Consider the following 13,180-nt stretch of genomic DNA (forward strand, 5'->3'; position numbering starts at 1 on the left):
GGGTCAAGTACCCGCGACATGAAAGGGCCCAAAACGTATTAAGGAGACAAAAAAATTACCTATCACAAAATAACCTGGTTTTGCTCGGGGGTCACCTGGGTTTTTGGTCCCGGGCTCGGCGGCCATCTCGGGAAACCTACCAAACCACACAATTCTGAAATCTAGACACCCAGGGGAGTCCAGCGAGGTAAGGCTTGCGTGGACCTCCCAACGTTTTCCTACCACAAATCCCCAGTAAACCTCAAATTTAGCTGAAAAAACCCCACATTTTCCACATATTTATGTGTGGAATTACAGTGCTGGCACAAATGTCCTACCCCACAGCGTTCCCCTCAGATTCCCGAGTAAAATGTGTGGAGGCATTGGTATGCCCATTCTGGGCAGCCCCCACTATACAAAAAGCCAGCGTAATCGCTGGCGCTTAGTGCGCTTTCTGCCCCCCCTAGGGTGCAGATCAGGGGCCACTTCCCCCAGCTGCCGCCCGGGGGCACAAAGACTGCCATTTTTTGGGGGGGGGGCATTGGCATGCCCAATCTGGGCTGTCCTCACCCCTAAATTAAAAAATACATATATTTCCTGATGCCTAGTGGGCTTTCTGTCAGATTGGGAGCTACTGCCCTCGCCTGCCCCTCCGGGGGGCAGGAAGACTGGAATTTCTTGGGGTGGGGGCATTCTCATGCCCATTTTGGACAGCCCCCATCCCAATATGAATTAAAAAATTAATTGCTGGTTTCTAGTGGGCTTTTTGCTTCTCCGGGGGGGCAGAAAGATTATAGTGCCCAAAACAAATTGGGTGGGAGCAAAGGCCCTTGCTCAAGGGGCCGCTCCCTCCTTCCTGGTGTCTGGTGAGTGGATCCCTGCTTGGGGATCGCCCTTCTGGGGGTATCCCCAAGCAGGGATCCACTAGGGAGGAGTACCATTGGAGAGGAGTGTTTCTCTCCTTTCCAATGATACATCTCCTGTCTTTCTACGTGCTCAGGGGCTGAGATAGCCCCCGGGCACATAGAAAGCGAAAGTGAGTTTCGGTTTCTATGAAATGACGACACTGCGACCTGTGTGCTAATCGTCACTTCAGGAAACCCAGAGGGAGAGACTGGGGAGCTGGAGAAGTTCTTCCCAAGCTCCCAAGGGTCTTGGGGAGAAAATTAAATCCCTCTGGTGCCTGCACCAGAGGGATTTCCAGTGTCATGTGCGAGAACGGCTGGGAGCCGTCCTGCGCACACAAGCACTAATGTGCTCGATGCCTCCCGGCATAGAAAGGGGATAAGGCTTCGGCTGTGCAAGATCCAATGGGCATATCCAGCTAGCATTACTAAGCCTTCTGGCTTACAATACTGCGTTTCTATAGCCTCTGGCTTTCATATGGGACCGTTCCTCATGAATGAAAAACTAAGCTTAGCGCTCCCACAAATGCGTACTTTCCGCACAATACCAACCACACAAGAACTCATAACAGCTTTTCCCAGTACACCATGGTCACTTTCAACACGATGTTCAGCAGTAACTATCCATGCAAAGTTGAAGGATGTGACTCTAGGGTTTGCTGCTTGTTTACGGGTTTACGAGGAAGATTTTGGTCATAAGCCTGTCCCCACGAGGTGCTCGTCGTGGGTGTTAAGTTCATGAATCACCACACACACCAGATGTAGCTTCCAAGTATTTATTCTCTATCGTTAAATGACCACCAACCCACACAGGCAGCTTGCCCAACTGATTAACATTTAAACAATTCAGTTAACCACAGTGTATGAGGCTTTATGCTGTCCTCTATCCTCCCTCTCCATGAACCGACAGGTCAACAGCGTCACCTCTAGCTGAATCCACACCCTCTGCATCCTCTGCAAGACCTTAATATCCCCCCCCCCAAGGCAAGAAAGACAGTCACCCACGCACTCATCACCAGCAGACTGGACTACGAAAATGCCCTCTGCGCCGATATCAACAAGTCTCTACTCCGCAAGCTCCAGACCATACAGAACACTGCCGCCAGGCTCGTCCTCAGGATCCCCGACACAAACAAATCAGCCAACACCTACGCAGGCTCCACTGGCTCCCCGTCGAGAAAAGATTCACTTTCAAAATACTCACCTACGCCTACAAATGCCTACACAACACCGGACCCCAATACCTCAACGATGTAATCATCCTCCACGTACCCAAAAGAAACCTCCTCTCCACCAACCTCCTCCTTGCCGAAATCCTGTGCATCTGCAGAGCCAGGGAAGGTAGAAGATCCTTCTCATACATCGCAGCCAAGACCTGGAACAAACTCCCCACTGCCATCAGATGTGCCCCCTCTCTGGACACCTTCAGGAAGGCTCTGAAGACCTGGCTATTCAACTCAAATAGAACTGCTGACCTCCCCCATAGTAGTGCGTTTATAATCCCCCTGATTGATTAATCAATGACCTAGACACTGTTCAGAACACCTAGACAACAATGACAGATGTAAGATTCCAGTTACATGGTGGTAGTAGAATTAAGCAGATCATAACACCCCCCCTCCCACTGGGGTGGGATCCATGCTGACTAGGAAGACAAAGGGAGGCAGGTCAAAATTTGAGCTATATCTGACAGTGACAAGATGGGCAATCCCTAAAGCTCAGGAAGGTGCTGGGCACAGCCCTTGGGCCATCCTGCTCATGCAGAAAAACCCTCTCCACTACCAAGCCTCTAGTCCATGGTCTGGGAGCAATACACATAACACCATAGGAGAGCCATTAACTGTCAGGGTGACACTAGACACTGGCAGAAAGGCACAGTTGGCTTAAGCAGAGAAATTACAACTCTCTAAAAGTGTCATTTCAAAAATAGTAATGTAAAACACGACTTCACAATTACGTTAGATTTTAAATGACCATTAAAATGAGTTCTTAAATCATGGTTCTAGTTGCTTCCAAATGGAAGTTCAGCATTATTAATTGTTATAATATAGCCTATTGTTTTCCAATAGGAGGGTTAGCCTTGACAAGGTGAAAAATGACTTTGTAGGCTTTTCACTGCTAAGACATGTAAACCTTTATACACATGTCCTACTTTTTAAATACCATGCACTTCTCCATATGGTCATTTAGGATCATACTTAGAGTGGACTTTCAGGTATTAAATAGGAGGGCTTGTACCAGTCAGAATGTTTATTTTGCCAGGTGGAAATGCATCTACAAGTTGCAGAGGCTATTATGAGACATGATTTACAGGGCTACTTCAGTGCGTGGCACAGTGAGTGCTGCAGCCCCTTGTAGTATTTAATTTATGTCACTTAGATACAGGAAACTTTCACCTGCAGCTGCGTGTGGCCGGGCTTGGCTCCGCTGTGCGTTGTTGGCCGGGCTTGGCTCCGCCATTTGTCTTCTTCTTGCGGTGGGTGCTCCCGGCCGGGCTTGGCTCCGCCGGGGGGCGAGTGTGATTGACTACAACCCCCAGCAGCCCCAGCGCGGCAAGGACGCCGCCGCCCTCACAAACAGGGAGCGCCGGACGGCGCATAAAGGAGAGTGCGCCTTCGAGTTCTGCGGGGGGCACAGGAAACTTTCACCTGCAGCTGCGTGTGGCCGGGCTTGGCTCCGCTGTGCGTTGTTGGCCGGGCTTGGCTCCGCCATTTGTCTTCTTCTTGCGGTGGGTGCTCCCGGCCGGGCTTGGCTCCGCCGGGGGGCGAGTGTGATTGACTACAACCCCCAGCAGCCCCAGCGCGGCAAGGACGCCGCCGCCCTCACAAACAGGGAGCGCCGGACGGCGCATAAAGGAGAGTGCGCCTTCGAGTTCTGCGGGGGGCACAGGAAACTTTCACCTGCAGCTGCGTGTGGCCGGGCTTGGCTCCGCTGTGCGTTGTTGGCCGGGCTTGGCTCCGCCATTTGTCTTCTTCTTGCGGTGGGTGCTCCCGGCCGGGCTTGGCTCCGCCGGGGGGCGAGTGTGATTGACTACAACCCCCAGCAGCCCCAGCGCGGCAAGGACGCCGCCGCCCTCACAAACAGGGAGCGCCGGACGGCGCATAAAGGAGAGTGCGCCTTCGAGTTCTGCGGGGGGCACAGGAAACTTTCACCTGCAGCTGCGTGTGGCCGGGCTTGGCTCCGCTGTGCGTTGTTGGCCGGGCTTGGCTCCGCCATTTGTCTTCTTCTTGCGGTGGGTGCTCCCGGCCGGGCTTGGCTCCGCCGGGGGGCGAGTGTGATTGACTACAACCCCCAGCAGCCCCAGCGCGGCAAGGACGCCGCCGCCCTCACAAACAGGGAGCGCCGGACGGCGCATAAAGGAGAGTGCGCCTTCGAGTTCTGCGGGGGGCACAGGAAACTTTCACCTGCAGCTGCGTGTGGCCGGGCTTGGCTCCGCTGTGCGTTGTTGGCCGGGCTTGGCTCCGCCATTTGTCTTCTTCTTGCGGTGGGTGCTCCCGGCCGGGCTTGGCTCCGCCGGGGGGCGAGTGTGATTGACTACAACCCCCAGCAGCCCCAGCGCGGCAAGGACGCCGCCGCCCTCACAAACAGGGAGCGCCGGACGGCGCATAAAGGAGAGTACGCCTCCTCGTCCCGCGGGACGCGCGCGGGCTTGCGCCGGGCTAAGCCCGGGCAAAGGGCGGGCCCTCTGTGGCCCTCAGGGGACTGAAGGAGACTGGACTGGGCCTGGACCCTTATATTTCTCCTCTGGTTTACTTTCGCGCCTGGAGCGTGTAAGATATTTGATTAATTTTTTTTTTTTTTTGTGTTTTATAGTTTGTTTTAGTATTGAGTGCTTAGATTGACGGGTATCTGTCTGTAAGTATTAGTTCCATTCATATCCTCAATGTCAAAACCCAAAGAAGGTAAGGTGCCGGCGGGCCCTGCTACTCTTGATAATTTTCTGGTTAGGAAAGTAAGTCAGATAAATAACAACAGACGTGCATCATTGGGGAAAAGCACTGTGGTAGGGGAAATGTCATTGGAAAATTCCCCTATCAGTCTATTACAAGGATGTGCGATTAACTCGACTGATGTCATTTCCATTGACCCCCCAGTATCCATCTTAGTTAACGTGGAGGCTGGATCTGACCCTCAGGTGCTGTCATGTCCTGATACTAGCCCTGATACTATTGTGTTACATGAGCCCCAACCAGAAACTAGGGCCATAAGAACTTGTAGAACACTGTCTCAAAAGGTAACGGGGAAGCAAGATAAGTCCAAAAAGAAAAAGGATGGCAAGGCTATTTTTAACCCTGTAATACCTACCCCTTTTGTCTTTACGGGCACTAATAATGATGGTAATGATAATGGTGTAAGCATAACCCCTGATTTTTTTGCTTCACTTATTAAAAAACTGGAAGCTTCTTTAACAACTAAAATGGAGGAGCTTATCAAACCATTAACGAGTAAAATAGATAACCTAGCAAAGGAAGTAACAAGGCTGGGTGGTCTTTTATCAGTAAAGAATGGTGGTACATCTAGTGGAAATGTACAATCTGGGAGTAATGGCAGAGAACCTGCCGATATTAATGATATACGTAATAAGGCAACGGGGAATGCTGCTGTTGCAGTGGTTTCTGGTTCTGAAACCCCTATTCGCCCAGACATCCCTGTGGCAGCGGCCCCTTTGATACCATCTACAAAGCAAACAAATAGTAGAGTGCCCAGACCTCCGAGGTATAATCGATATCTTAATTTACCTCCAGATTGTGCTCCGTTTGTGGCTGTATTAACTAATGTGCCCCCTTGTGGGACACATCCAGCATCTCCTTTTGATGAATCCCAATCTTCTTTGAAAAATAAGACTGTATCTTGGCTTAACAAAAATTGTGGGTTCCCTGTGTCATACTCGGAACAAATTATGACAGTAAGACGTGTAAATTGGGTAGGGCCATCTAAAAAGACTGGGGTAGGGGACTGTATAGTCGTAAATTTTAAACACCCCCAGCACGTGGCAACTATCCTTTTGAGAGCTTCTGCTTTGGTATATAACACGAATAGTATTTGTGTACGTCCCTTGGGTTATTTTTATGCGCATCTCTGTAAACCTACATCACAACAGAATTTAACCAGGCGGGGGCTAGAACCTTATACTCCTGTGCAGGAGTCTCAGTTCTTTTATAATGTTACTGATCCCTGTGGGTCTGGTGGGCCCATTAGAACCCATAATAGGAGTTCAAGTAACGGCCATTATCATCATGGGTCGAATGTACATATACAGAATAGATTCGAAATGTTATCCGGTCTTGAGCAGTGTGACTGACTGGGGGCACCTGCGGCTCAGATTATTAGGGCTTCAGGTGAAACTACAAATTCTTTGAACCCGGTGGGCAGATCCTCAGGAATCCTTGCTGTCTCCTGGAATATTGCTGGTCTTGCGGCCAAAATGTCTGATGTAAACTGGGTTATTTACATCAAGCAGTTTTCTATTATTTGTCTCCAAGAGACCTGGGAGTTGGGCTGTGATCTGTTTTTAGAAGGGTATAGGGCCTTCTTTGTGCCGGCCCTGCCTTCTGTGCGGGGAAGGCCCAAGGGGGGTCTTGTAGTCTTTGTCTCCATACTGATACCATGTGTAGTACGGAGATTGGAAGCTCAGCATGCAGGGGTCATGGGACTAATTCTATCTGGTGGTAATGTTCTTGTGGGACTAGTGAATTTTTACAATGCTGCTCTTGATAGTGCAGGTCCGAAACACATCCATGTTCTTAATTCCTTTGTCTCTAATTTTATGGAAAAAGTGGGCCATAACCTCATGATTTTGGGGGATTTTAATCTGCATCCATGTGTTGATCCATTGCACAAATGCTTACCAGAAATGATCTGTGCGCGCGCAGATTGTCTGCATATGGAACACACTGTAGAGGGGGAAATGTGTAATGACTTAATGAATGACCTTGACCTCTCTTTGGCTATGTCTTTAAAGGATCCTTCATACTGTTTTGATATCCCTACTTTTAAGGGACATGGTAGGGGCACCTTCATTGACCATATTCTCGTCTCGAGGACTATGCAAACTTTTGTAGATTCTTTTTGCATCCTCCCCAGTGAATTTAGTGACCATAATCCTGTCACAATCTGTTTGAACTGTCCGTGGGGGAAAAGTGGTCCCAAAAATACTGTTCAAGGAAGTTTGGGCACAACAGATGGGAGGAGGCGGTTAAAATGGTCAATTGACTCAGCGGATGCACTCTATAAAAACATCTCTGAAGGGTGTGCAGAGGACATTGACGTTTGTATTAACGGGGGAGGTGAACCTAAAACGGTTCTAGAGGCTTATCAAAATATAGCGGAGAAGGTGTCAGCGTTCCTATCCGTTCCTAATAAAACCCACACAAAAGTAGGGCCGAGATGGTTTAGCCATGATTGTACTGTAGCTGCTCGCAAGCTGAGGCTTGCTTTGTCAGCTTCCCCGAGGGATCGGGAGGTTGTAAAACTCTGTAGAAAGGAATATAAGGCTATTACTATCTCCCGTAAGGAGCTATTGAAGAAAGAGGCGTGGGAGGAATTGCTTGACCCCTCTACCTTGAATAACAGCACCAAATTCTGGGCATTGGTTAAGAAACCTTTCTTGTCCGAGGACCCTGGGGACGGAATTGTTTGCTGTATATCCAAGGAGGAATGGGAAGGCCATTTTAAAAGTCTATACTACTCTGAAAATGCTAGCTCTATGACTGATGCCCCCTGCGACAGGGTTAGCCCTATTATTTTTTATGAAAGTGAGGTTCGGGCAGCCATTATGGGCCTCACTGTTAATAAAGCACCAGGGCCTGACGGAATACCCCCTGACCTTTACAGGTCGGATCCAGCTTTCTGGGCGCCCATTCTGGTCGCAGTATTTAATGCTGCGGCCACTGTGGGATGTCCAGAATCTTGGGGACTATCAACTATAGTTCCTGTATTCAAGAAGGGAGATAGGGGAAGCCCACTTTGCTATCGACCCATATCCCTAATTGATTCATTGGTGAAGATCATGGGGAGAGTTATACTTCAACGCCTAATAAGTTGGTCGAATGAGAACCACATTCTGACAATTTCTCAATATGGCTTTTGTGAGGGGCGTTCTACTATAACGCAGTGTCTCAATCTGTTCCTTATTCTGAATAAATATACGGTCGTTCAGAAGGGTGTAATTCATCTTGCCTTCATGGATCTCTCCTCAGCCTTTGACTGTGTCAACAGGGGGAGGCTGTGGAGGACCATGAAGGAGAAGGGAATAGATGGGGGTATTGTGGAGTTCCTTGCGGATCTGCACAATGAAACAAGAGCCAACGTGAGGTATTCTTCGACTGGGGAAACCACGGGTTGTTTTCCAATCAATAAAGGCGTACGTCAGGGGTGCATTATGGCCCCTTATCTTTTTAACTTTTATATAAATGACCTGGAGGCTGAATTACAGGAGATAAAATCTGATTGTCCAAGGGCGGGTGCGAGGGGTATTCCTTTGCTTTTATATGCCGACGATGCGGTCTTAATCTCACGAACAGAACTAGGTCTTCAGGCACTTTTGAATGGTTTTAACAAATTTATGTCTGATAGGGACCTTACGGTCAACAATACAAAATCTTTCATAATGCATGTTGGCCGTCAACCAAAGAAAAAGTTCAATTTTAAATTGAATGATGTCCCGATACCCATCACCCAGTCGTTTTCCTACCTGGGGGTCTTATTTGATACGAAGATGTGTTGGGCCCCACACTTGGCCAAGAAAAAGGGGGAAATGTCTAGGGTAAATGCTTCTATCTTCAATCTTGCTTCTAAACTGGGCAAAAAGCCAAATGTGGCCATGATGAAATTATATAACGCTAAATCCATAGCCACTGCAGTATACGGAAGTGAGATATGGGGCTACACAAACTATGAACAACTTCAAATAGTTGAAAATAAATTTTTAAAGCGTCTGCTGTGTGTCCCTGGGAGCACACCGAATTTAGCTGCTCATGAAGAACTTGGCTGTTTGCATTTATCTGACATAGTTGGACTAAAACCGTTGCTGTGCTGGGTAAAATTATGGTTAAGTGATGCAATCCCTTTGACCCACTTGATAGTGGAGGATCTTTTATCGCTTGACCACGCAATGCGAGTGCCCTGGCTCAAATATTTGAAGTCTCAATTCTTGAAGCTTGGCCGAGTAAACTTGTTTGATAACCCGGGGGACATAGTTAAGGGTGATGTTGCTGCAATTAAGAGTGCTTTTTACCTGAACCGTAATGCTGTAAGAGATGAAGTTGAGCTCTTGAAACCTAATGTTAGAACGTACATTATGCTGAGTACCTGTAATTCAATGGAACTGTATCTAACATGCTCCTTCACCACCCATGAAAAATTTTTGCTGACCCGTTTCAGGTTTAACATCTTTCATCAGCTTTTAATTAGACCCAAGTCGGACATTTTTAAGAAACCAGCAGCTCCCTGTGGCTGCGACGGGAAGTCTCCACAGGATATGCTGCATTTTATATTTTTATGTACGTTTTATGAATATCCCCGTAAGCGGTTTCTGGTTACCCTTTTAAAGAAATTAAATTTTAACCAAATTAGACCCGCCCTTGTGTACTTACAGTTGTTGCATCCTGATAGTGTTCTTCAGGTGTTAGAATTTTTAAAAATGACCATGAGACTAAGAAATTGTCTGGATGAGTAAATGTGCATTAACTGCAGTTTATGGCACTATTGCACTTTATTTTGTATATTCTGTATTGGACATTACTTGCACTTTTTATTCTGATTCTGTCAATGCACTCGTTTTTATGATATATTTGAGTGTATGTAATTTAAGATTGACTTTGTGACTACTGTGATGTTTTTATTATGTTTTATCTATTGTGTACTTTTATGGATTGCAATATATCCGAAATAAAGTCAATTTGAATTGAATTGAATTGTCACTTAGATACATGTAGTACCACATACTTGGGACTTATAAGTCAATTCAAATGTGCCAATTAGGGCTGCGCCAATTCAACTATGCTTAGAAGGATGGTTACATGCATTTTACCACTGGTTGGAAAGAGTCAAGTGATCAAAGTCCTAGAGGCAGCAAAAAAGGGTTCAGCAAAAGAAGGCAAAATTATGGGGTGACCCTGCAGGGTTTCAACTAGTTGACTATCTACTCACAAACTACCTAAAACTAACAAATACGGATTCTATCCTTCCACCTCCAATTGAGTGCTTGTTCTGAAATGAAAGAGGATTACTTTACAACTATAGCCCTCTCAGATTGTTCCCTCTCATCTGTCTGACTCTGATGTGCTAACGCTGCATGGTGAGCACTGTAAAACCAAGTGCCAACACTGCATGTTTAGTACATTAAGCCCAAACATATTGACTTTGCCAGTGCTCATTAAAGTTGGTCAAGAGAGATCAAAGTTCTATTCAATTAAGAATCTCCCTTGACAATGTAAATTAATAATAATGATAACATTTTATACAGAGATATTTAAGAAGTATCTTGTCTATAGTCATTGATCATGAATTATTCACTGGGAAGTGTCCATTTTCAACTCTGCACTGACTAATTTATATTGAGTTTTTAAAAATGCTGCCTTTTTGAGCAACAAAGATGAGATCTTCTTTAGTAAAATAAATAATGAAGCCAAGGGTGTAGGGAGCTGTAAGGAGGTAAGAAAATTGTTCATGTGTCAAGCTTATCTGGTACATCTATAGGAGAGGTACATTGTAGTCCTATATAGGATAGGTAAATTGTTGTCCTATTTGGAGAGTTAAATTGTTGTTCTGTATAGGAGAGGTAAATTGTCATCCTATATAGGAGAGGCAATTTGTTGTAGAAGAGATTGCCTCAGCAGTTGGCAGAAGAATATATCCAAAGTTGGGTAAATCTGTTCTGTGTGGATATAGCGGTGACTGGACATGGACAAGAGAAGGTATGTGTAGGGGATGAGCCATGGTGGATGAGGATTTTAGAGCATGAGCTGAAGTTGATGGATCATCTCCCAAGATGAAAAAGATGACAAAAGGTGCTGGAGGACTGAAAAGTTCAAATGTAGGCCATACTGCGAATTTCAGTACAGGCTTGAAAGGAGGGCCTCTGGGTGTAGCAACATTTAATATCTTCTTGAAATGTGATACGTATTATTGAACTTTTGCAAGCTTTTAATTTTTACACTCTTCAATCTGTGCAGATGTGCTTTACTCTTAAGGTACATCAAAAGTTACTATGAAATTGTACTTTCAAAAGTGCAATCTAAATAATGCAGCAATCTGGGAGCAAAATTGCATCGACACTATTCCTATCTATGTGATCGCTCCTAGTTTAGTGGTACTCAATTTAGTCACCATGGAAGGGTAATGAACTGACCCTAAAATGCTAGAATTTAAAATTAAATTTTAGGACCACAACCTGATATTACTTATCTGGACCACATGAACAGGGGACCGAAACAACGACACCCAACACAGCTTTGCATATTTGTTGATTACACAGATTGTAAATCTGATTATATGTTTTGTTTATTTTCCATCAATATGGTGTTTTGATTACCCATAACCTATGTGAAAGGTGTTCTGTATACTACTGTTAATTAATGTATGAACTTCAGTAGTTTGTTTGTTGCCAGCTATTAATTGATGATATTCCAAGTGGAATAAAATATACCGTTTTGATACATTCTGGTATATGTGCATATATTCCCTGTGGTTATATTGACTAATTGATCATGAATGTGACATTAATACAAATTAGAAATACTCTTCAAATGTTTCCTCTAGGGACACTTTGATTTTGTTTTTGTTTTTGTTTTTGTTAGTGGATACATTAGGGCGTCTTGATGTCGCTCGTGAAACCTTGCATGATGGGAAGCGAAGGTGCTCAGCTCTACCTGTGGAGGGTAGCATCTCCCTATGAGGTGCTGAGGTAATGGACTGCAGGAGAGGCAGCACATGTGTTCGGCTAAATCAGCTTTAGAAGCAGTTCAGCTTTAGAGAAGCAAAGAGGACCGTTATGATAAGCTGCAGGGAATCCTTTCTGAAGAGGGGGAAACAACCATTACAACACAGTCATTATAACGCACTACCTTTACAACGCAACTGTTACAACACAACTGCCTTTACATCGCATTCCATTACAACGCATGCCATTACAATGCATGTCACTACAACGCATGCCATTACAACACATTATAAGGTAAGTAATGGAGATTTTTTAGTTTTAGGATGGATATGGGATTTGGGGTACATGGGAATAGTAATTTTTACCCCTACACTATCCAACACTTTCTCTACTGGTGCACACACTGGAGTGGGAATAGTAATTTGTACCCCTACACTATCCAACACTTACCTCACTGTTGCTCTAAAAGTATTATGCATTGTAATTGTATTCGTTGTAATGGTAGTTTTGAAAAAATGCGTTGTAATGGCATGCGTTGTAACATAATGTGATGTAATGGTAGTTGCTATGTAAAAACTGTGTTGTTAAAGCATACGTTGTAATTGTTTGCATTGTAACATCATATGTGCTTGAAGAACCGGCCCTAAGCGACTCCAAATTACAATAGAAGTCAGTGTTGTTGGTACTCAAATCTTTTTTTTGGGGGGGGCAGAGGCTTGTAGCTGGCCTCCCTTATTTTAATTGTGAGTGGAGTCAATCAAAATCTGGGCTGGGACCCTAGTGAACATTCATTTTCATTCTGCACTTCCAGTGCTCAGACGCGTTAGGACCCTTCATAGTTACAGCCAAGAGACACATTACCCCACAAAACTCTTATTGGCTACTTCGACTTGTAGCTTGGCGACGAACATCTGCTGGAAGGATAACTCATGGGGTTAATGTAGGCACCCCTCTTATTTATTTGCATGACGAAGGTCACTGCTGCCACCACTGGTAAGATAGCTCTGGGGTTTAATGGACAACCACAGAGAAGTGGGTATTTTGGAAATCATGGCTCGGAAACCTGGAAAGATAGTGCAGGGGATCAATGCACATCCTGTGGGCATCTGTGTAAAGCATATATTTCATTGCAGATTTGCCCAGAGGATAATGGTGTGCAGGGGAAACAGCATTTACAACGCAGTGCAAACCACGAGCTGCCATTACAATGCAGGCATTGCAACAAATGCATCCTTACTACGCATTCCTTTACCACGTATATCATTACAATTTCATGCCTTAGGAAAAGTGGCGTTGGACTTTAAAATCCAACCCTTTCTGTACTGTTGCACAGACTGGAGTTGGAATAGTAAATTATACCGCTCCAAAGTCCAGTGCATTCCATAAGGCATGTTGTTGTAACGATATGCATGCT

Source organism: Lissotriton helveticus, chromosome 11 (genome assembly GCF_964261635.1).
Source record: "Lissotriton helveticus chromosome 11, aLisHel1.1, whole genome shotgun sequence".
Lineage (NCBI taxonomy): Eukaryota > Metazoa > Chordata > Amphibia > Caudata > Salamandridae > Lissotriton > Lissotriton helveticus.